A 26,403-nucleotide genomic window follows, 5' to 3' on the forward strand; every position below is an offset into this window, starting at 1 on the left:
GATTAAAATGCAGAGGAATAATAGTGCTTATTTTCATAAAATACTCCAGCTCCTCCACCACTCACCAACTCCAACAGCCATATGAGTTAGGGAGGGCAGATATTTACCTCCATTTTACAGATGAGAAAACCAAGGTCCAGAGTCAATCGATCAGTCAACATTTATTAAGTGCCTACTGTGTGCCAGGCATTGTTTTAAGCCCTGAGCATACAAAAAAGAGAGGCAAATAGCAGTCCAACAGAAGGGACTTGCTTAAAGTCACACAGCCAATAATCTCAAGGCTAGGTAGTCTACAGGCAGTGTAGCCTAATGGGAGGTGGCTTCCTTTTCAGAAACCCTGGGTTAAAAACCAGCTCCATAGCACAGATAGAATGAGTGCTGGACCTAGGCCAGGAGAGGCCTGGGGAGAAATCCTGCCTGGATGGGTGTGAGTAATGGGCAGCCATGGGCAGAGCCTGGAACCTCACAGAGCCAGTCCCCTCATTTGTAAAATGGGGTAACACCGTCTATACTAACTGCCTCCCAGGCTTGCTGTGAGGACCAAAGGAGATCATGTAGGAAGAGGAATACATAAGCATCAGCTGCTACCATTACTATCTTTATGGGACCTTGGGCAAACCCCTTTCTCTCTAGCTGGGCATATTTTCTCATTTATAAGGTGATGGAATAATAATCATTGCTAGGAAATAGCGTTTTACAAATATTAACTCATTTTGTCCTTAGGACAGCTCTGGGAGTTGTCTGTTCTCCTAAATATTGCTTCCATCTTACAGATGAGGAAACTGAGGCAAACAATGGTTAAATGACTTGCCCAGGGTCACACAGCTGGTAAGTATCTGCAGTAGAATTTGAACTCATGTCTTCCACATGTCATTCCCAGCACTCCATCCACTACACCACCTAGGTCAGATGTCTAAGGTCCCTTCTAGCTCCAAATTCTGTGAATTCTATGTGTTTAAGTTGCCTGGATAGTAGACTTATATGCTTACTGTCTAAGGAATAGCCCAGGGGTAAACTAGAGACAGCTAGGTGGTGCCATAGTGCAGAGAGAGCTGGAACTCGAGTTAGAAAGACCTGAGTTCAAATACAGCTTCAGACGCTGACTAGCTGTGTGACCCTGGCCAAGTCACTTAACGACTGCCTGGCTCAGTTTCCTCAACTGTAAAATGAGGATAGTAATAGCACCTACCTCCCAATATTTCCGTGAGGTTCAAGTGATATGACATTTGTAAAGCGCTTAGCACAGTGACTGGCACATAGTAGGTAATTAATAAAAACTCATTTTCCAGTGGGTCATTGGAGAATGGATTCTGGTCTCCAGGACCATCTACAAAGCCTGAGTCTGTGTTCTTTGTGGAACTGAGGCAGGGACTCCCCATACCAATGAAATTAGGAATCTTTGGAGGGGATAAAGCTAGAGATCCTCTGTGTCTTTGAATCATGGAGCGTGATCATTTCAGAAAAATCAAAATTGCAAATAGACAAAGGAAAGATGACCAGTGGGTGTAAGCAGGCTGCCCTGTGTTATCAAAGATGACTTATTTGGAAAAAAAAAAAAGACAAATGGTGTCATTGAAGACAGAGATGATCAGGAAGGGACTGGCAGATGAGGGACTTATACTCAAACAAGTGGAAGAATTGGGGCATCCTTAGATTTGTGGAAATGCTTGGGCAAGAGCCACCCAGAAGGTACAGCAGTGCTGAGACGTCTATTGGAGGAGGGACCAACCATCCTCCTGAAATCACGGATGAGCCGTAGAACCCTAATAGGTCTCTGTACTTCAAGGACAATTACCCTCATTTACAATGTAGACTATCAGAGCTAGAAAGGAATCTAGAGCCTGGAATATAGAATGTTAAATAAAGCTGGAAAGAATCTGAGAGCTGAAAAGGATAAGAACACAGAATATCAGAGTGGGGAGGGACCTGAAAGATCATTTAAGCCAGAGATTCTCAAACATTTTGGTCTTAGGACCCCTTCATACTCTTAAATATTGTTGAGAATCCTAAGAGCTATGGTTTATAATCTATTTATATATAATATATATTCATAATATAATATATTATATATGTATGTGTACACACATGTATGTACATATATACATACATCATATATACACACATATCACATGTACATACACATATATTTACCGTATGAGATTAAAACTGATAAAATTTTAAAATGTTTTTTCGTTCCAAAATGACAATAATAATTCCAGTGCATATGAACATCAGTAACATTTTTATGAAAAAATAACCATGTTTTCCAAAACAAACAAAATTTACGGAGAAGAGTGACAGTGTTCTACATATTTTTGCAAGTGTCTCTAACGTCTGGCCTAATAGAAGCCAGCTGGATTCTCCTATCTGCTTCTGCGTCCAATCTGTTGTGATACATTGTTTTGGTTGAAGCATATGAAGAAAACATAGTCTCATACAGATATAGAATTGGAAAAGGGGAGAACATTTTAACATGTAACATATGGTGATATGATGAAGAAGAAAATAGTTCTGATACTGCAGAACCTGAAAGGGTTTTGGGGACCCCAAACACCACACTTTGAGAAACCTCTGATTTAGCTTTAATGCCTCATTTTACAGATGGGCAAACGGAGGCCCAGAGAAGGCAAATGGCTTGCTCAAAGTCACATGATTAGTAAGTATTACATCTGGGACCCAAACTTCTTATCTTATTCCAAGTCTAGTGTTCTTTGCCTTACACCCCACTGCCTCTGAAATCACTTTCTCTCTCTAGACATCAATTTCCCCATCTATGAAATAAAGGGTTTATATTCTCCTCCCTGTCCTCCCTTCTAACTCTGAAATTCTCTGCACTAAGGAATTTGAGAGCTGAAAGGGACTTTAGCAACCACCTGGTCCACCCCGTATATGAAAGTAATCCCTACTATGTGAGACAAATGTTAGCCCTGATACTCTGTGCCCTAATGTCCTTTTCAGCTCTGATATTTTGTGCTCTGAAGGCCCTTCCATCTCTAATATTTTGTTCTGAGGTCCCTCCCAGCTCTGACACTGCATGTTCTAAGAGCCCTCTCAGTTCTTACCTTCCCTATTCTAAGGGCCCTCCCAGCCCTGACACTGTATATTCTAAGGGCCCCTCCCAGGTCTGACATTGTATGTTCTATGTTCTGAAGTCCAGTGAAGCTCTGTCAGTCCAAGATTCTGAGAGTCTAAACCCCACCGAGTGACTCAGATCATTTATGCTTCCAAAGTTCAGAAGGAAGGATCTCTGGGATGGGGGTGGGGTTGCATCTAGCCCTTGAAAGACAGGCAGATTTGGGCACTCTTGGGTTTCTTGAGCTGCTCACACGTCTCCCCTCCCCCAGATGCCAAGACCCAAAGCTTTTCATCCATTGTACAGCTTCCTCGCAGGCCAACTCAGGCCCATCGCAAATTACCATTTACAAAGCCCCTTCATTAACATAGGACACACATAAGATGGTGCTTGTCTATAGCAAAATACAGGATCCGTAATCCCTGCACAAAGAGGGGGGGGGGAGTGGGCGGGCCCTGAATGCCTTCCCTCCTAAGGAGCCAGGGGCCTCTCTTGCTTACCCATTACCAATTAACCCTTAACAATTAGCTATAGTCACCAGCCCAGAACTTCGATGTATGAACACAGGTCAATGGTGGATTAGATGTCACTACAGCCTTGTCCACTCTCAGGTAGGGACATCTGCCTCATTCTCAGACCTAACCCACCTACTCTCCCCAACCTATGGCCCTAAGAGCCACACTTGCTTTTTAAGAAGTGACTACAGGAACTCATTTTGTAGACAAGTCATACAGACACACAGCAGAGCTTTATGGATTTTGTCCCTTGTTGGGCTATAACTTGGTACAATGGAAAGACTCTTGGACTAGAAGTGAGGAACCCTGAGCTCTATTCAGTCTGCTCTGCAATGATCTCACTTTGTGACCCAGGGTACAACACATCCTCTCTCCTGGCCTCTATCTGTTTGTTAGTCAAAAGAGGCCATTAGACTGCATATTGTCTACCGTTTCTTCTAACCTCTACTGATCTCAACTCTATGAGTCAAACTCATATGCTAAGCCAGGGCAAGCCAAGCAGTTACTGTGTCTGGGCTGGGCATGATTCAGCCTTGTATATACATATGTGTGTGTGTGTGTGTGTGTATGTGTGTGTGTGTGTGTGTATGTGTGTGTGTGTGTGTGTGTGTGTGTGTGTGTGTGTGTGTGTGTACCCTGTACTCAGATAGATGATAGAGGTGATGATGTACTCCAGGACAGAACTACTTACCCCATCTCTTTGTTTTGTAGTGATGGGAATACAAGAATTCTTTTTCTGATGACCTCCAAGATGGGTTCCATCCATCACTTGTATTCTCACTTGGGCCAGTCAAGTTGGGTTAGACTATGGGTTAGGCTGACCAGAAGAAGTTCAGGCTGCTGCTTTTGCCCTCTCCTCCATGCACCCAACAAAGTCCATCAGAGCCCGGCAGAAAGAGCTGTGGCCTGGGAGTCAGGGGTGCTAAGATCTAGTCCCAGTTCTTCTAGTTACCCTGTGAATAACCTGGGGCAAGTGACCTCTCTTTGGCCCTCAATTTTCCCTTCTAATTAAGGGATGATACTAGATAATCTTTAAAGACCCTCCCAGTTCTGATATTCTGTGTTCTAAGGGCTTTCCCAGCTCTGACATCCCATGTTCTAAGATCCTTCTTAACCCTGACATTGTGTTCTATGAACTAAGCTCCCTCACAACACAGCCATTAGAAGTCACAGAACGTAGGTTCTAAGGTCCCATCTACATCTGATGCCTGATGACCTGGTGATTCGTGTCTCTATCCAAAGCACCTTTCTCAGCCCATATCTTGGGGGAGAAGCCTCGAAAGTGTCCTGATGCTCAGCCTCAAGTCCCTGTGACAGGACCTACCTCTCCTTTCTGTCAGCCTCCCCAGACCCTTGATGGCGGGGGGAGGGAGGGAAGGACAGGAAAGGTCCGAATTTCTAGGGCAATAGAGGGCAGGGGGAGAAGCCCCTCTCCCTCATACCAAAGGCCAGCCCAGGCCAGCCCAAGACTCGGCCTTCTCCCAGCTCCCTGGGCCTCAGAGAGAGAGAGGGGGTGAGCCCCACTGGCCAGACCGGCTCTCACACTGTGCGTCCCCCCTCCCCATCCCTCCAGCCTTTCTCCCTTGTCAGTCCTCTGTCTGCTGTCACTCAGGATTGGAATTCTCCTTCAGGTTGTCACAGTGAGGCGGCGGGAGGGGATTATACGGGCCCTGTCCAGAGTGGAATCATGTGGAACGGGCGCTTGACTAGCGGAACCGCTGGTGAGCCGTCGGCCCTCTGAGACCCTCTACTTTCCCACCTCCTTCAGACAATGGGGCATTGTCCGCCCCTGGCCCCCCTGAGCCTGGGCCCCATAGCCGTGACGGACACCACTCCCAGGGCCAAAGGCCCCCTTTGAATTGCTAAAACCCATTTTCAGGAAGTTCCCCTCGGTGCTCCCCCCACAAAAAAAATCATAGCCCTATTGTGCACTGGAGCCCCCCACCCCACCGGGTAACAGGCCTTCCCCTTTCCCCCTCTTCATCCCTCCCCATCTTTCTCAAATGCCTTAAAAAGCCCCCTCCCTGCCCTCTCACAAACGCCATCTCAGGAAGGTTCAAAAGCACCAGAAGACGGATGAGGATGGGGCGGGGAAGGGGGAGATGGGGGAGATGAAGGAAGAGAAGTCACCAAAAGACCTTGATCTCCTTTGAATAACGTCACTGTGATCTCTACCACGGTGTGTCTTTCCCAATTCCACGCTGAGGCTGCAGCCTGCCAAAGGTCCTGGCCTTGGAGAAGACATGCGGCTCAATTCCACCCTCGCCTGGGTCATGGAAATAGTAGTAATGAGACAACAGCAGCAAACAGTTCCCACTGCTGAGCCCTTATCATTTACAAAGCTCTTTTCTCACAACAACACCTACTGGGAGGGTAGTAAGGACTATTTGCTTCCATTTTACAGATGAAGAAACTGAGGCATGCAGTGATGAAGCGAGTCACTCAAGGCTGGATAGCTAGTGTCAGAGCTGGGGCAAGGGTGGGGGCGGGTCTTGGGATTTTAAAAGATCTCATTCTCTTTCTAGTCTAGAGCAGGGATTTTTCACCTTCTTTGTGTCTTAGACACCTCTGGTGGTCTGGGGAAACCTAAAAAAGGACCCCCTTCTCAGCATTCTGTTTCTAAACATATAAAATAAAACCTAGGTTTTTATATAGGACTACATAGGACACATAGGACTACAAAGGAAACCTATTCTAGTGAAAGTAGTTATCACAATATTTTTTAAAACAAGATCCCATATTCCAGGTTGAGAATACCTCACATGAAGGGAGGCAACTATGATGCAGTAGTGAGTAGGGAGCAGACCTCCGATCCAGAAAGACCTGAGTTCAAGTCCCACCTTTGGCATATATTGGCTAGGTGATCCTGGGCAAATTACTTAACCTCTCTGTGTGCTCGAAAGCTCTCTGAGAAAGTAGTGGATGGGGTTTCCTCATCCAAGAGTTCCCTAGACCAGTGAGATCACAAGTCCAGGCTCTCTGCCCATCTTTTTGCATGACTCTTTGCTGCCGTCAGTCTCAAGGCCCAATCCGTCAACAACATTATTCATCACTTTCAGCATGTCAGGCACTGGGCTTGATGTTGGGGATACAGCCAGTCAAACAATCCTTGCCCTTAGGTCTTACATCCTAACAGGGAAGACAAGATGTACATATAGGTATAGACTCACACACAACAGATACAAACTTACCTTTGAGGGGGATAGGGGACTAGTAGTTGGGATGGAATAGGTAAGGCAGGTAGAGGGTAGCCCTTAATCTGAATCTTGGAGAAAAGGGACCCCAAGAAGCAAAAGTGAGGAGAAAGCATTCCTGGCATGAGGCACAGCCAATGGCAAGGCATGGAGACAAGAGATGTTATAAGGGAAGACCAGAAAGAAGTCCAGTTTGGATGGACCAGAGAGGGCAGATAATAAGGCTAGGAAGGGAGGTTGTAGACAGATCATGAAGAGCCTTAGATAAGAGCAAGCCACTGGCATTTATTGAGTGAGAGAGACACAAGGTTGACTGCCAGCTGTGAACACTGACTGCTGTGAGGGGGCCATCCTGAGATCCTGCCCTGGCCACCGTTTGCCTGGGTTTGGAGGAGGCAATGGGACAGGGCCAGAGCAATGGGGCCTGGAAGCCCTGACAACTCTCACCCTATACATTGGCCAAGGGGTATGAGGGCCAGGTTTAGGGAGAGAGGAGAATTTCAAAGTTCAGAAAGAAAGAGGGTGTTTTCCCAGCTGAGACTGAGGGGATGTCTGGGAATGTGTGAGTTATAGGATTCAGAAAGAGAGCCAGAACTGGGAGGGCCCTTAGAACACGCAATGTCAGAACTGGGAGGGCTCTTAGAATACACAATGTCAGAGTTAGGAACGTGCTTAGAACACAGGATGTCAGAGCTGGGAGGGCCCTTAGAACACACAATGTCAGAGCTGGGAGGGCCCTTAGAATACACAATGTCAGAGCTGAGGGGATCACATGGATCGTTCATTTTATAGATGTGGTCACAAGCCCCAGAGATGAAATGATGATTCAGGTCACAGAGAAAGTGAATGAGTCAAGATTCCAACCTAGGCCCTCTGACTCTAAGGCTAGCATTCCAAGACTGAGGTCAATTGCCTGAGAGGTTCTTACTCTGAGGAAGACAGAGAGAGGAGACTGGTCCTCAGGCTTTCCTGGGTCCAGAGACTCTCCACACCTGAGCCAGGGGCCTAGAATGTAAGAGTTCATTCCCCTAGTGTCCACATCAGCCATCCCTTGGCCTCAGCTCAGCCACGCCCCATCATCTTGGAAATGGGATGTGACAGGAAGGAGCATCCAGCTCCCTGGGGGTTGAATAGGTTTCCGGCAAACGTAATTGATCTCTGCTGACCCTCTAATCTTCCCGGTCAGCTCCCCCACGGGGAGTGGGCCCAAGCTACCACATCCATGTCAACAGGCTGGGGCTTATCCCCACCTACACACACACACACACACACACACACACACACACACACACACACACACACACACACACACACACACACACAACCAGCTGCTCCCCTGACTCACAAAAGGCAACATCCGGGTCAGGGTCACCAAATCATCCTGGAGGGGCCTCAGCATCTCCAGTTGCCAGGCAGACACCCGTCAGGCCCAGTGTGTCTGGAATGCTCCTGCCACGTGTCCCTGACCTCTCCTGTCACCGCAGAACAGGGCTTAGGAGGTCATGGAATGTCATAGATGGAAGACCCCTCAGAGATCAGCTATGCCAACTCCCTGGTTTTACTTTTAGGGAAACTGAGCCCCAGAGAGAAAGATTTGACTCAAGATCACACAGTGAGATAATGACAGAGCCAGGACCAAATTCTAGGGGGCCCTGATCCATACCTTCTTGTCTACTCCTTTCTGGATAACCTTTCCTTTCTTGCCTTTGAAGATACCATACTTGACTATTCCTTCTCTGTTTCCTCACCTTCCCAACATCTTAAAGTGGGCACTCCTCAGAGATGTCCCTCTCTGCCTTGGCCATCTCAACTGCCCTGCCCTCTTTAATTCTTCCCTTTATGCAGGCAACTCTCAAATCTCTGTCCTCAGACCTCATGTCACTTCTGAGAGTCAGGCCTACTGCCTACGGGCCATCTCCACTGGGAAATCCTAACACCACCATCTTGTGCTCCCCTATGTTACAACCTTGGGGACCTCTTTGATCCTTCCTTTCACCATTCTGGCTCGCTTCTCCCATTGGTGACGCCATTTTGAAGAGGCACTCAGGCTGGCCATGCTTCATTCCTCTCCCAACTGTGTTTCTGACTCTTTGGACTTGATCATGTGCCCCTCCACTACACCTCCTCCACTTTGTTTGGAGACACAAATACAAGCACTTAGACTTGTAACCTGGGTGCTTGGCATAGTGCCTGACGCACGGTAAACACTCTATAAAAAATTGTTACCTATCATCCCTTATCTCTTTTGTCCAATCAATCAGCAATCAACAAGCATGTATTAAGCACCTACTGCATGTCAAGCACTGTGCCACACATTAAGAATACAAAGATAAAGAATGAAACAATCTCTACCCCATGGAACTTATTTTCTGTCCGAGGAGACACATGTACACTCATAATTATAAGTATCAAGTATTTATATGAAGAATAAATTTTTAAAAGAACAAAGGAAACTAGTATTTAATAAGAGGCACAGTGTACTGGGTGGGGGGCAGGTAGGTGGTACAACTGATAGAGCTGGACTGGGAACCAGGAAGACTCATCTTCTTGAGTTCAGATCTGGTTTCAGACATTTACTAGCTAAGTGACCCTGGGCAAGTCACTTAACCCTGTTTGCCTCAGTTTCTGCATCTGTAAAATGGCAAACCACTCCAGTATCTTTGACGAGAAAACCCCAAATGGAGTCACGAGTCAGACACAACTGAAATGACTGAACAATTACATGCACCAGGCACTGTACTAAGTACTTTACAAACATCATCTCATGTGATCTTCATAACAACCATGGGGTAGTGGTGGTATGTGCTAGTATGGTCCCCATTTTACACTTGAGTAAAATAAAGCTGACTTACGTGACTTACCCAGAGTCACACAGCCAATAAGAGTCTAGGGCTGGACTTGAACTCAGGTCTTCCTGACTGCAGGCTCAGGCTCTATCTGCTATACCCTCAGCTGCTCAACTGAGAGTTGATAGAAATAAATGCCAGGTAGAGAGAGAGTCCAATAGTAGATGGGGAGCTCAGGAAAGGCTGTGTGGAAAAGGCAGAGCAGGTTTCTATGAGGAAGGAGGGCATTCCAGGCCTGGGAGTCTGCCAGGGCAAAGACATGGAAGTCAGAGATGAGACATGCCTAGTTGTCTTCATTGTGAACTGTGGGAAGTGTGGTGAGGGGTAATAAGGCTGGAAAAAAAGAATGAGATCAGCTTGTGAAGACAAACCAAGAAGTCAATCTCACCTCAACAACCTTTCTGTGACCATCTCCTCTTCTCTATTCTCACTGCCACCTCCTTGGAACAGGCCCTGTCTGGATTTATACAATAGCCTCCTAGTACAATATCCTCATCTTCATTCCTCTATTTCACATTTCCTATGCTGCCAGAACAATTTCCCTTATGTATAAATCCATTCACATTGCTCCTCAGCTCAAAAACATTCTGTGGCTCCCTATTATCTATCTAGTACAGAACAAACTCTCATGCTTGGCATTCAAGATCATCCACAATATGGCACCACCCTATCTCTCCAACTTTTTCTAATTCCCCTCCACATACTCTAGTCCTTGGCCAAACTGAATGGCTCATTGTACCCTGCACGGGAGTTTGCTCTGCCTCACCTTGAGTCTTTGCTAGTGCTGTTGCCAATGACTGTAATATCCTCTCCCTCCTGAGGAATGCCTTCAGCTGCAGCTCCTCAATTCTCTAGACCCCTTCTCTATGGTCCAACTCAAATGGCACCTCCTCCTGGAAGCTTTCCCTCCACCCTCCACCTCTGTCCTCCAGACTGCACAGAGTGCTCTGTACCTCTTCAATACCCTTGTAATGTATTAGCAAGAATCAGTTACTTCTGTCTGTTTCTAGTTTCCAAACTAGACTGGGAGCTCCATAAAAGTAAAGGACTCTGGGCAATCATCATACACATTAAACTCTGCAAAGCCCTTTACACACATTATCTCAGATGCTCCTCAGAGTAGTAATGGGAGCACTGTAGGTCTAGAGAGTTCACTGCTGAGTCCAAACCCCTTGTCTTACAGATGAGGAAACTGAGGCTGAGAGGTTAAACAATGTGACCAGCGTGCCTGAGGCAGGAGTTGAACTCCGGTCTTCATGACTCAAAGTCCAGCACCTTACCCCCTGGGCCATCTAGCTGCTGCTCTTTCTATTGAACTTCATGGTTTGTCTAAGTCAAGTCAAGCTGCCTGGCTTTTATTAAGTACCTGCCATGTGCCAGATACTGCACTCAACTCCAGGGATACAAAGAGCAAGCAAAAACAGTTCTTGCCCTCAAAGAGCTTACTGTCTCATAGCGGGGGCAGCATACGAACACAAACAAGGCAACTGGGTGGCATAGTAGAGAGAGAGCACTGGACTGGGAACCAGGAAGGACTGGATTTGAATCCCACCTCAGACACCTACTTAGCTGTATTCCCTGAGGCAAGTCACTCAACTTCTGGCTGCCTCAGTTTCCTCAACTGGAAAATGGAGATAACAGTCCCCCTCAGGGTAGAATAGTAGAGTATCTGCAAAAAAATAAGGCACTATATAAATGGTAGCTGCTATTGAACAAGATGTATACAGGATTAATCAGAAATAATCTACAGGAAAGAAACTTAGCATTCAAAGGGACCAGGAAAGGTTGTTTGGAGAAGGTGAAATTTTAGCTGAGATTTGGTGGAGATGAGGAGCAAAGGAATTCCAGACAAGACATCATCAATCAGTATAAATGCTCAAAGATGGGGCAGAATGTCTTTTGCAAGAGTGAGTAAGGTGTTGGGCAGCTAGCTGGTGCAGTGGATAGAGTACCAGCCTAAGAGTCAGGGAGATCTGAGTTCAAATACAGCTTCAGATGCTTACTAGCTGTGTGACCCTGGGTAAGTAAAACTTAACCCAGATTGCCTTTCCCCCCCAAAAAAAGAGCCAATAAAGCATAACACTGGAAAGGTAGGAGGGAACCAGGTTATATAGAACTTTTAGTGCCAAACAGATTATTTTTTATTTGATCCCAAAAGTGATGGAGAGCCCCTGGAGTTTATAGAGCAGCAGGGGGCATGATCTGTACTTTAGGAAGATCACCTTGGTAGCTGATTGGAGTATGGATTAGAGTGGAAAGAGTTGCCAGATACTGTATATACATTATTTCATTTGAATCTCACGATGATTTAAAGAGGGGATTCCTTCAGGTGCTATTATACCCATTTTTATAAGAAAACTGAGATCCACAGAAATACAGAGTTAGAAGGGGCATTATAGGGCATGGAGCTCAACCTAGCCACATCTGAGCAGGCATCCCTCACGACAAGAGTTCATCCAGTAGAAGGATGAAAAGTGAGAGACTCATATTTCAAAAGAAGTCCAAGTAGCAAAGAAAGTTATCAACACAGTGAGCTGGATTTCCAACTAAAGGTGACACCAACTATGGGGGTGACTTCTAAGAGAAACTGAGGGCTGGAGTGGGGATTCATTTCTTTGCTTCTCTTTTGTTGAGAAACTGAACATGGCTTGACCCAAACCTCAGTGCCATGGACAAAGCTTGAAAACAAAAGAACAAGGGATCCTATCTTACTGATGCAACTAGGCAGGACCAGGCTGTGTAGTGGGAACAGCATTGGGCTAGCAGGTAGCACATCAGGGTTCTGGTCTTCATTCCAAGAAATGTAGTTATGCAACTTCAGATGAGTCAGCAGAGTTCTCTGGGCCTCATTTATAAAAATCTATTCTCTAAACGGTCACTTTCAGCACCCAGGGCAAGGCTCCCTGCACACAGTAGGGAATCTAATTCAACAAGCATTTTTAAAGTACCTATGTGCCAGACTCCATGCTAGGTACTAGATATTAGACATAAGAGTTCTTAATAATAGCATCTATGAACTTAAAAAAACCTACTTTGATATGTCTGTTTCAATATAATTGGTTTCCTTGGTAAGTGTCTGTATTTTATCTTGTGCCCTTAATGAAAACATTATTCTGAGAAGAGGTCCATAGGTTTCACCAGCTCACCAAAGGGATCCATGACACAAACAAGGTAAAGAACCCTTGACTAGAGATGAAAGACAAAAATGAAATGGTCCCTGCCCTCAGGAAGCTTCCAATCTATGGGGAAGAATCAATGTGTCCATACATATATCAGTAACCATGAAATAGATACAAGGTAATTTCAGGGTGGGAACATTAACTAACAACTGTGGAAAACATTATTAGTCTCATGTAAGAGGTAGATCAAGGCTTTCTTTCCTGGAATTTCATTCCAGACATAGGGATCAGTCTTTGCAAAGGTATGGAGGTGGGAGGTGAGAGGTTCAAGTTGGACAGTTTTGCTAGACTCTAGACAGGCAGTAGGTCCTTGATAAAGATCGATTAAATGAAATTTCCTAGTCCTAATCTCCTTTATCAACACTTGGAGACCGTTCATTAGACAGTTTGGCCATTCAAAGGAGGTTTCCTGACTCTCTTGGCACAGGCATTACCCCAGGAGACACAGGTTAGATTTGATCAGAAGGGACCACAATGTACACTCTATCCCTTTTCACGCAGGATCTGATTTGAGCCCCCAAAATAGCCTGAGGTCAGGAGTCATGACTGTTATCTACAAGACGTCTGTGATTATAAAAGTTTTATTTATGTGGCAGCTAGGTGGAGCAATGGAGCACAGAAAGTGGTAGGGTCAGACAGACCTGAGTTCAAATCTAGTCTTAGATACTTACTTACTTGACAAATCATTTAACTTCTGATTTTTCCTCACTTTCCTTAACTATATAATGGAGATAATAACAATGTCTACCTCTCAGGATTGTTATGAAGATCAAATCTGATAATATTTGTAAAGAACCTCGCATACAGTAGATACTATACAAATGTTTATTCCCTTTTACTAAGGAAGAAACTGAGGGTCAGGGAGGGGCAGGGGTTTAAGAGGACTCCTTTATTAAAAACAGGAAATAGAACTGATCATTAAAATCAATTAGCAGGCCTAGAAAAATGGACACAATTTAAGATACAATTTCATAGAAATTAACATAAATCATATTGTTCATGGTTTAAAAAAAAAAAGTCAGTGTTACAAGTCCAAGATGGGTAAGTCATTACTAGATGAGAGATCATGTGGGAAAAAGATCTGGAGGAATCAGTGGACCACAAGCTCAATAAAAGCAACAGCATGTCAAAGGCACCACCACCCTTCTAGCCATCAGTGGTTCACAACCTATCATCCCTGACTTTCTCCTTCACCTCCCCATCTCCATGTTCAATCAATTGACAGGTATTTCCATTCTACTTCCACAAATCTCAAATCCATCCCTTTATCTATTCTGAGAAACCACTACCCTACTTCCAGCCCTCATCACTTCCCCGTTGGACTATTGCAATAGCCTTCTCTTAGGTCTTTCTACATCCAGCTTCTCCCCACTCCAATCCATTTTCCCTAGCGGCCAAAGTGATATTCCAGTATGAACCTGACCCTTGTTCTCTTGTTCAAGAAGCTCTGATGACTCTCTATTGTCTCCACCAACAAATATGAATTCTTCTACTTGGTATTTGAAGCCTGACTACCTTCCTGGACTTATTTCTCATTATTTCCCTTCACCTCTCTACAATCCACCCAAATTGACTCACTTGCAGTTGGGCACATACTCCCTTCTCTGTGGCTTTGCACAGACCCATGCCCCTTGCCTGGAATACACTCTTTTCTCATCTTAGAATCCTTAGCTTCCTTGGAAGTTTAGCTCCTATAGAAATCCTTTCCTGATTCCCCTCCCCACCTAGGATACCTTCCTCCTGACATTATCTTGTATTTTCTTTGTATCTACTATTATGTATACATATTTTCTCCCCATAGAATGTAAGCTCCTTCAGGGCAGAGACTGTCTCATTTTTGTCTTGGTATGTCCACTACCTGGCACATAGTAGGTCCTTAATAAGTGCTAGTTGACTAATTGGTTGTTGCTAATAGGTTGACATGGAAGTAAAAAAAAAGCTAATATGATCTTGGCTTGCATTAATGAAGGCAAAGTGTCCATACTGGAGACAACAGCATCACTGCCTGTTACCCTTCTCTCTGACCCCATGTGGAATTTCATATTCCATCCTGGGCACCACATTTTAGCAAACATATGAACAAGTTGGAGCTTGTCCAGAGGAGAGTAAACAAAATAATCAAGAGGCTGGAAACCATTCCTTAAGGGGATAAGTTGAAGGAATTGAGAATGTTTAGCCTGTAGAAGAGAAGGTTAAAGGGCAATATGATGGCCATCTTCAAATTCAAAGTACCTACTGTGCGCAAGGTGCTAGTCATACAAAAAGATAAAGAGGATACAGTTCCTATCCTCCAAGGAGCAGGACTGGGAGAGGGATGTCATACACACAGATAAAAGTACAATGCCTGGAGCATACTTCCACTTCTAGAATCTCTAGCTTCCTTCAAGACTTAACTAAGATGCCACTTCCTACAAAAAGTCTTCCCTGATTCCCCCTTCCTGCCTCCCCTTCCCATTGTTTGCACTCTCTCCCTCTTGAAATTATTTTGCATTTACTTTACTTGTGTGTTGTATCTCCTAATTAGAATTTAAGGTCCTTGAAGGCAGGAATTGTTCTGTCTTTGAACTCAGCACCTTGGAGAGCTCCTTAGCCACAAGATATTTAATACATGTTCATTCAATTGAGTTGATGAATTAAAGAAGATCTATAACAAAGGAGAGATACAGACACGTTCTTTATGAAAATCTGGGGAGGGAGAGAACATCTGTTTTCAGCTGAAAAGATCAGGAAAGGTGATGAGAGTGACAGCAGAAAGGTCCCATAGATTACAAAATAGTCATACCACTCTGTAGTAGCAAGAAACTGAAAACACATAATCACTTGGAAGATGACTGGAGAAAGAGTGGTGCACAAATGTAGTGCAATATCATTGTACCAAAAGCACTAATAAAAATGAGGAATTCAGAGAAACATGGGAAGACTTGTATGAACTGATGCAGAGTGAGTAAAGCAGAGCCAGGAGAACAGTCCAGACTGATTCACCTACTCAAATGGATCTGGGATCTCATTCATTAGGGAATTCTTCCCAATAATATATATCTCAGTTCATCCAAGTCTGCCTATCCTGGATAACTCTCATTCATGTTTACCATGGTGGGGCATTCAATATTTTGGAGGTCTTCCTCACTTTCTCCCAACATCAAGAGGCTGCCAATGGAATACTCTGTCATTCACAGAATTATCTGTCATTCCTCATTCTTACCACATAACCAGTCCATTTTTTTTCTGCCTTCTGATTGTTTGATGACATCCTATATTCTTATCCTTAATGCTTTGGAGGCAGTGATGTTCTAAATCACTCTTCTACCTAGAAAAATTGGTAAAACGGATTGAAAAAATGGGTCTTTGCTATTATAGAAAATTTGGGGTCAGTAAAAGGTGCAGTTTCCCGAAGGCAATCCAGACTACTCTTCCATTGTGTCTGTCACACACCCACACACCCCTTTACATATGTACATGTGTGGATATATATACACACATACAAATGTATATTTATATAAATATATGTGTATGTGTACATAACATGTGATATATTATTCTATGTATGGCTTTTCATATATGTGTATAAGTATACATGCACATATGTATGTGTTTGTATGTATATATATATATATGTTCACACTTATACATTCAAACTTCTATAGAGTATCCATAATGCATGCTGAAATCTGAACAACAGATATTTTTCATCCACTTGGTCTCTCCTGTGTGGATGGACAGGCCAAACTCTTTTGAATAATTGCAATTTTCTGCCACAAAGCTCTGCAATGCTGCAAATAGCTCTGGAGGACCACACTATCCATAGGAAATCCTTCCTTGACCTGAACTATGACCTGGATCTCCATTGAAGTGGTAAATACTTTTGGTGAGCACTCATCTCCCTGTTTTATGCCTCCCTTGACTTTTAGTGTATCAGAGAACTATTAGATGAGGTTATGTTCTGATGAACTTTGAATGATCCTGACTTATGACCATATTGTAAAAGAACCTTATAAAGTAGCATCTTGTTCTACAGCATGGAAGACTTTTTCTTCCTTAGTGATCAATAAGTGCAAAGAGATTGTACATTTTCTGTGCTTTCCAGCCAATTTTGAGGTAGCAAAGACTCCTATCTATTATTTAATATCATCCGTTAATGATATTAATGTCCTCATGGAGGATACTCTCAGTTTGCACATAGGTGACCCCTATAAAGATTTTGTATAGGTGGAGGAATAAGCATATTGGTCAGTATGACTGTTAATATTTTCTTGGTCACCTTTTTTTTGGAATCAGTAAAGTGTGAGATTTTCCTTCCATCCCTTTGGCATCTTCCCCTCCTTTAAATATCTCAAAAATGGGCTCTCTGATGAGTGCACAGTTGCTTTGCCTCCAGCACTGACCTCCTCCAGATGCACGTGAACCAATCTAGTTGATTTCCCACTCCTTGGCTAGCATGCTGTCAATGATAACCCTCAGAACCCTCTGTTGAATTGTAATGAACAATCCTGGCCCCACAGAAATGGTAATGAAGCCCACCTCTCTCCTCTCAGGAGAGATGCGGCCTACAGATGGTGAAGGCAATGTATGCGGTCAGACAGAAAACAGCTGTGTCCATGGACTTTGCTTAAATGTTTTTCTTTGTTACAAGGTACAGAAGGTAGTGTTAAAGAGAAATGACTAGTGTAAAAAAAAACAAGTGAAAATAACAGTTATAATGACAATAAAAGGATGAAAGACCAAGAAAGGCTTCAAAGAGAAGATGAAAACTTGAAGAAAAAAAAGATTCTGAGAGCTGGAAATAGGGAGTGAGCACATTCCAGGCATAGGGAATACCTTGCACAAATACTAAGAGGTGGCAAATTGAATATTAAGTTTGGGAGTCCAGATTGACCAGATATGAAACGAAATAAAGTGAAATAGGTATGAAGGATAGGTTCATAAGATTACAAGAACTGTAAGGGAACTTCAAGGTTTGAGAGCAACTCCCCAGTTTTACAGATGGGGAAACTGAGACTCAAAGATGTTAAGTGACTTTCCTAGGGTCATACAAGTAGAAAACAGTAGAGCCTGTGACTTAAACCCAGGACCTTTCATGCAAAATCCAGGTCCAAACCTAGCATGATGTCATGATAGTTAGTTGTTGAGTGTCTTTCTTGCCAAGCTGAGGAGCGTACGTTAGAGGCAATAGAGAATTACTTAAGGTTCTTGAGGAGAGGAAAGATGTGATAAGAAGGATGTGAAGGAAATTCATAGGAAGATGGATTTGTCAGCTGTTTGAAGGATGAACCAAAGGAGACTGGAAGCAAAGGGACATGTGAGAGGAGGCTCTTAAAAAGGGGGATGAAAAACCTGAAACAGAGTGGTGGCTGTGTGACAAAGAGGACAGGATAGGTAGGGGTGAGAGATGTTCTGGAGGTTCCTGACGTAGTAGTAAGTCCTTAATAAATGTTTATTGATTAATTGGTGGAACAAGCCTCTCTCTCTGTCTCTCCACACACACACACACATAATGTATATATGCATGTATATATACACATGTACACACATGCGCATACATATATACATACACACATGTATATATACGTATATATATATATATATACATATGCATGTGCAAATACATATTCAAATACCTACTATATGCCATACAATGTGTTAGGTGCCAGAGATATAAAGACAAATACAGAGCAATCCCTGCCTTCAGGAACACATAAATCCTAACAGACTGCTGTCCAGTATTTCTGGTTGAGGTAAGCATTGTACACATGGGACAAAGTTAGGAATTTTGGCAGCCAGTGTGGTCCAGTGGAAAGCAAGCTGGATTTGGAGTCAGAGAACATAGGTTCAAATCTTACCTCTGACACTGAACCCCTGTGTGACCTTGGCCAAGTCATTTAGCCTCTCTGGACCTCATTTTCTTCATTTGTAAAATGTGAGGGTAGACTGGATGGCCTTTGAGGTTCCTTCCAACTCTAGATCTATGTTCCTGTGATCAACAGATATGATCCCAGAGGAAAAAACCAGCATAGAGAGAGGAGCAGATGGTCCATGATGGAGCCTTTCTGAAAATCTATCCTAACAGGCTAGGAGGAGGAAGATGGCAGAGCAATGAAGGTGATCAAGAGAAAACAAGGTTATGAAAGTCAAGGAAGGACAGAGGATCCTGTAAGGTGGGGTTGGTCTATTGGCCTATTGGTCTACAGGCTCAAAAGCTGCCAAGAGATCAAGGAGGTTGAGGGAGGAGAACAAGCCAGGTCCTGGTGCGCTTAATAAAAGGATTTGTTCTATGAAGTTTGGATTCAGTCAGAGGGCTGCACTTGAGGACCTAGAGGGCCACATGTGTCCTCAAGGACACAAGTTCCCCACTCCTGAGCTAGGAGACCACTGGGGACTTTTGAGAGAGTAGTTTCCATGGAATCCTGGGGTCAGAAGTCAGATTTCCAGGGTTTAAGCAGTGAGGGATAGAGAAGTGCAAGCAGGGAATGGAGATTACACTTTCCCAGGTGGGCAGTTCCCAACCTTTTTCAATCTCTGTACTTCTTAGCTTCCAAGAAACCTTCATGTCCTCTACTTGATATAAAAGGAAATAAATCTGAGAGCTGACCAAGGATACACCCATAAGAGTATGTACATTTAAGAATAAAATAAGGGCAGATATGTGGCACAGTGGAGCATCATCAGGTCTGGACTCAGGAAGACCTGAGTCCAAATGTGACCCCAGACGTTTCCAAACTGTGTGACTCTGGGCAAATCACTTTACCCTGTTTGCCTCAGTTTTCTTACCTGTAAAATGAGCTGGAGAAAGAAATGGCAAACCACTCTGATGTCTTTGCCAAGAAAACCCCAAATGGAGTCATGAAGGACTGGATATGACTGAAACACAACTGAACAACAAGGATAAAATAAAGATTCATTTCAACAGGAGAACATAGTTATTTACCAAATATTCCCTTTAGCCTGGGGGTTTGTATACCCTAGTTTGTAAATCCCTATTCTAGAAGGTTAGCAGGGAAAGGGAGAAGAAGTGTCTCTCTCTTTAGAATGTAAGCTCCTTTGTGGTAGAGACTTTCTTTCTTTCCTTCCTTCCTTCCTTCCTTCCTTCCTTCCTTCCTTCCTTCCTTCCTTCCTTTCTTTCTTCTTTTTTATTATCTTTGTATCCTTCACATCCTGGGATTTAGCCCAGGGCTGGGGACATAGTAGGTACTTAATAAATGCTTATTGATTAACTTATAGAGAATCACAGGAGCACAGATTTCTAGCTGGAAGGGGCCTAGAGTTTATCAAGTCCAATTCTTTCATTTTTCAGATGAGGAAACTGAGGCACAGAGAGGTTAAACAACTTGCCCAGGGTTGCACAGCTAGCAGGTATCTGAGGCAAGCTTTGAACACAGGTCTTCTGGCTCAAAGTCCAGCCTTCTACCCACTACACAAATCACAGGTTTGGAATAAATACACAGGGTCCTCTCCTAAGTTTGGTTTCACTGTAACCAGAAGGAAGGACAAAGCAGAAAATCATAGATCTAGGGAAGGCAGGAACCTCAGAGTCCATCTAAGCCAATATCTTCATTTTCTAGAGAAAGAAATGGAGTCACAGAGAGGATAGATAACTTGCCAGGGTCACACAGCTAATAAGATTCTGAGGTAAGATTTGAACTCGTCTTGATAACTTTGAGTCCTCTGCTCTACCCACTGAACCACTTAGCTGAGATATAGGATGATAACTTGAAAAGATAGCAGGGTCAAAGGCAAGCTTTTTAAAGATGGAGGAGACTTTAGTATTTTTATAGATGCTGGGAAAGAAGGTAATTAATTGATCAGGTTTAATTAATAAATAAATTAAATGGATAAAGTTTAAAGATAAGAGAAGGTAACTGGAAGATTCTTTTGGAGAACCCTCGGCTTGAACTCAGAAAGGGGAAGTCAGAGCAATGGGTGGAAGTTGGATGGAATGGAAAGCAGTATATTAGAATGGAAGTTTCTTGAAGGCAGGAATTGCTTCATGTTTGTCTTAGTATCTCTGGCACCCCGCACAATGTATGGCATGCAGTAGGTGTTTAATAAGTGCTTGTTGAGTAGAATTGAGTTGTAGAAAGGTAGAATTTTTCTTCAACCAGTAAACATTTACTAAGTACCTACCATGTGTCAGGCTCTGCATTAAGTACTGGGGATACAAAAAGAAGCAAAAGCTAGTCCTTGCCCTCAAGAAACTTGCAATCTACTTGAATGAAGGAAAGCTATAACTAACTGTTGGAGTTGTCCCAAAGTAGAATGGGCTGCCTCAGGAGGTAATGAGCTCCCTACTTCTTTAGAGACTGGATGATCACTAGTCAATAAGGTAGATGGGATTCCTTTCCAAGTTGGATGCCCTGGCTTCTCTTCCACCACTGAGATCTTATGATTCCCTCATCTGTCATTCTGTGAGATCCCACAGCCCACCAGTGCCTACGCTCATAGACCCGAAGTCTCTCTGGACTTCAGAACTCAAAGCAGGAAACTGTGTGGGTTATTATAACCCACTGGCAGGCAATAGGGAAAATATGTCAGAATTACTACATCTAACCAGTGAAATGAGAGAGGTGGACTGGTTCTCTGGTCCCAGTCTAGTTAGGGGCCATCTCCAGTCATCCTCTGGCCAATGGACCAAGATGGCTCCAGAGGAGAAAGTGAGGCTGGTGACTTTGCACAGCCTTACTTCACTTAAGTCCAATTCACTTGCATGCCATGACATTATTCCATGAAGTCATGGTCCTCTTGGAGAATGAAGGATGAGCAATAAGTCAAGCTGGTCACTGTCTGGATGGAGTGGGCATAAAAATATTTAACAGTGACTCCAATTTCCCAAATGCTTTAAGATTTGTAAAATGCTTTCCTCACAAATCTTCACACCAGCCTATGAGATAGATAGCATAGTACAATTTTTATCCCCATTTTTCAGATAACGAAAAATGAGGCTCAATGAGGTTTAACTGTCACTAGAGCGAACAAGTATCAGAACTCAGACGTGAACCCCAGATTTCTGGCGTCATGTCTTATCAGCTCATTGGACAGAGAGAGAGTTTAGGGTAGGGGGCAGAGTCGTAGGAAGACAGGACCTCAAAGGCAGAAGGGATCTCAGAAGGATCACAGAGTGATAGATTTAGAGCTGAGAGGGAGCTTTAAGGTCAGCTCATCCAACTTAATCATTTAACAGATGAAGCCTCTGAGGCCCAGAGAAGTGAAATCATTTGCTCAACTCATACAGGCAGTAAATAGCAAAGCTAACATTCAAACCTAGGTCCTCAGATTCCAAATCCAAAATGTTCCCACTGGGCAGTGCTAATACCTGGTCATACCTCTGGCCAAACGCAGGTATTCCCTCTGTAGCCTCCCTGAAAAATGACCTTGTTGGAATACCTGAAGTCAACGAGGAGCTCATTACCAGCAACAGGGATAATGAACTGTGGGTAGACACAGCTAGGCAAAGCAGGGCTGTCACATGGAGTCTAGTATGGAGGAGAGCAAAGTAGGCAAAGGCTTTCAGTCCTCAGCCACCTCCCCCCTTGGATGACCCAGTTCTGGGCTTGCACACAAGGCGTTGCTGGTCCCTGGTTCCCTGCTCTCCAATAGCTCCCTCCCATTTTCTGGAACTTCTCCATCACCCATGACCCAGTGACTGTCATGGAGTTCTGGACCCCCCGTGGCATGATCAAGACTCCAGGCAGGGCTGAGGGCAGGGGGACCTGGGCTGACTGGATCAGAGCTGAGTCTAGGGTGCAGGCTGGCTGGCTGGCTGGTAGGGAGGGCCGCTATTGTGTGGTTGATAGGGAGGGAAGGAGCGCCACCTTGAGGCCCCCAGGGAAAGGAGATGGCACGCTGCTGAGGGGTAGGGGTTAGGGCTGGGCTGGCGCTGGGGGCTTATTCACATCTGCGTCCACAGGCTTCGGGAGAGGCTGGAGTCCAGGTGTGGTGAGGTAGCAATCCTCCTGTTCTCTGCTCTTCTCAGAACCTGTTCAGTTCTGGGGACTATAGCTTGAGATAATAATAAGCTGGAAAGTGTTCAGAGGAGGGTACCCAGGCCGGATGGCCTCGAGGTCATGGCATAAGAGGCTCAGCTCCAGGAAACGGGGATGCTTGGCTTGGAAGTACAGCTACCAGACCCACATAGACACAGACTTGCTAACACCCATCACTGTAGAAATAGACAAACACGCTTGTTATGCCCTCAGGCAATCAGAAATCAAGGGTGAGAGACCACCCCCATTCAAAGTCAGTACCCCTACACACCTAAAAGTTTCCTAGTCTGGAATGGATAGGATGGAATGAATGAATAAAAAAGCATTTATGAAAGATTTGCTATATGTTACACATTATACTAAGTGCTGGGGGTACAGATAGAAAAATGAAGACAGTCCCTACCCTTAAGGAATTTATATTTTAGGAAAGAAGGAAGAAGGAAATAAGCATTTATGAAATACCTACTATGTGCCAGGCACTGTGCAAAGTACTTTACAAAATATTATCTCATTTGATCCTCACAACCCTGGGAGGTAGGCACTATTATGACTCCCATTTTACAATTGAGGAAACTGAGGCAGGCAGAAGTTAAGCAACTTGCCCAGCATCATGTAACTAGTAAATGTCTGAGGTGGGATTTAAATTCATGTCTTCCTAACTCCAGGTCCAGGGCTCTATTCAGTGCGTCACCTAAATGCCCCCTATTCTTTTTTTTTTTTTTGTAATGTTTAACAATCACTGCCATACAATTGTGATTTTATCCCCCCCACCTACCCCCCACTCCCCCCCTCCCTCCCCACGACTGCATACAATTCTGTATAGATTCTACATATACTTTCCTATTGAGTATATTTTCACTATAGTCATGCTATGTAGTCAGACTAAGATAAATGAAAGAAATCGTATAACAAATCAGAACATGATACACAAACACATACACATACACAAACATGATCTGCTACAATATGTGAGTGACTTCCATATTTCTCTCTCTGAGTGTGGCAGGCATTTTGCCTTGAGATCCTCCATTGGGATTTTTTTTTTTTTTGGTAAGAAGTTCTTGTGTTATTACAAAAATCTAAGTCTACCAGAAAAAACTCTCACACACTGTGGTTGTTGCTGTGCATAAAGTTCTCCTGGTTCTGCTCCTTTCACTCAGCATCAGGTCATATAAGTCCTTCCAGGCCTCTCTGAAGTCTTCTTGTTCATCATTTCTTATGGCACAATAGTACTCCATTACATTCATATACCATAATTTATTCAGCCATTCCCCAATTGATGGACATCCCCTTGACTTCCAGTTTTTGGCAACTACATAGAGTGCTGCTATAAATATTTTTGTACATGTGGGACCGTTTCCCATTTTTATGATCTCTTGGGGATATAGTCCTAGTAGCGATATTGCTGGGTCAAAGGGTATGCACATTTTTGTAGCCCTTTGAATGCCCCCTATTCTAACAAGAGACGGCAAAAGATATAGGGGAATGGTGCCTGGGGAGGGTTGTTGGGTCAGAGATAATGAGTAAAGCTATAGAGTAATTAATTGATATGTCCTTTCTGGGAATGGTAGAGTCAAAATGATGATTGTTCCCCATTTGACAGTGAAGGAAACTGAGGCAAACAGAGGTTAAGTGACTTTACCAGGTCACCAAGTTAGTGTCAGAGGGCAGATTTGAACTCAAGTCTTCCTGACTGCAGACCTAAAGTATGGAAATCGCTGTACCACCAGCTACCTTGGTTTCATCATTTCTAAAATGAGGACAATAATAGCACTTACTACCTAGGGCTGTTGTGAAGATAAAAGGAGATAATATTTGTGAAAGACTCGACAAGTCTTAAAGTGCTGTATGTGTGATGATGATGATGATGATGGTGATGTCAAGAAATGCTGAGATGGTAGAAACAACTGGCTTGATACATGGGGTAAGGGAGAGTAAGAAATCAAATAAAACAACGAGGTTTCCAACCTGACGATAGTGATGCCTTTGGCCATTAGATTGGGGAATAAAGAGATCACTGGTACCTTGGAGAGGGCAGCTTCAGGTGAGGAATGAGGTCAGAAACCAGATGGCAAAGGGGAGAGGGACAAGTAAGAGGAAGTAGGGGAGCCAACCAATCCACAAGCATATATCAAACTCCTACTATGTTCTAGACATTCAGCTAAGCCCTGTGGACACAAAGAAAAAGCAAAACCAACCCCTGCCTTCAAAAAGTTTACATGCCCATGGAGGAGACAACATGTGAAAGACTCAGCAGATACAGCATACATTGTGTTTGGCCTTCATTTTCAGAGAGGATCAATGTTGGGGTCCAGGTACAGTGTATTCAGCTGTGCCTGTGTACAGAGTAGATGGAAGGTAACCTGAGGGGAAAAGAATCTAAATCCTGGGGAAACTGGAAAAAACCTGCAGAAGGTAGTATTTGAGGGAAACCAAGGATTCTACTGTAAGAGACAGAAGTGAGAAGAAAACATTCCAGGCATGAGGTACAGCCAGAGCAAAGACCCAGAGGCTGGAGATGCAGAATTGTGTGTGAAAAATGGCAAGTAGACCAGTGTGAGAGGAGAGTGATGGTTAAGACTAGAAATCCAGGAAAGGGTCAGGTTGTAAAGAGCTTTAAATGCCAACCACAGGAACCTCCATTCAGTCTAAGAGGTAATAGGCAGCCTCTAGAGGATAATCACTTGAGGAGATGCTAGGGTCTAGGGAGGATTTTTTAAAGATGAAAAGGTTTGGGCATGTTTGTGGGTAGCAAGGAAGAAACCAGTAGATGGTGAGAGACTTAACAAATGGGAGTACCAAATGGGAGAATGCCCAGGTCATTTCTTGAGGGGGAAAAAGGATGGGGAATTTCAATGGACTATCTGGCTCAGTCTGTCAACAGCATGACTTGGCAGTTAAAAAAGCCAATATAATCTGGGGTTATATTTAGGAGAGGTACAGTATTGTCTGGAACAAAGGAGGGAGGTGAAAATCCTGCTGTCCCGATGCCCTGTTCTGTCCTCATCTGACATGTTGTGGCCAGTTTGGGTGCCTCATTTTAGGAAGGGCACTTCTAAGCTGGAAAGCTATCTAGAGAGGGGCAAACAGATGAAAATCATACCATCTGAGCATCTGTCCAAGTAATTAGGAATGTCCAACCCAGAGAAGGGAAGACTAGAGGTGGCAGGGGGTAGAGGAGAAGGGAATGATAGCTATCTTTAAGTACTTATACTTTTCTCTTTTTTGTTTTTTAATTTAAAAAATTATTTTCTCTCCCTTCCACCTCTCCCTCAACTAGAATAAACAAAACAGAAACAGAAATAGAAAAATAAAACCCTTCTAACAAATATGCAGAATCAAGGAAAACAAATCTCCACATTGGCCATGACAAGAAATGTATGTTTTGTTCTGTACCCTAAGTCCACCACCTCTCTGCCAGGAACATCTTCTATCCTTTGGAATCATGGCTGGTTGCTGCATTGATCAAGGTCCTTGTCCTTACATATTTCAAGGGGATTTTAGATAGAAACTTGTTCTTTTTGGTTTCAGAGGACAGAACTGGGAAGTCGCAAAGAAGCAGAGTTGATTGAAGGAAGACTTCCTCACCATTCTAGCTGTCCACAAGTGGTGTAGGCCCCAT

Source organism: Notamacropus eugenii, chromosome 4 (genome assembly GCF_028372415.1).
Source record: "Notamacropus eugenii isolate mMacEug1 chromosome 4, mMacEug1.pri_v2, whole genome shotgun sequence".
NCBI classification, from domain to species: domain Eukaryota; kingdom Metazoa; phylum Chordata; class Mammalia; order Diprotodontia; family Macropodidae; genus Notamacropus; species Notamacropus eugenii.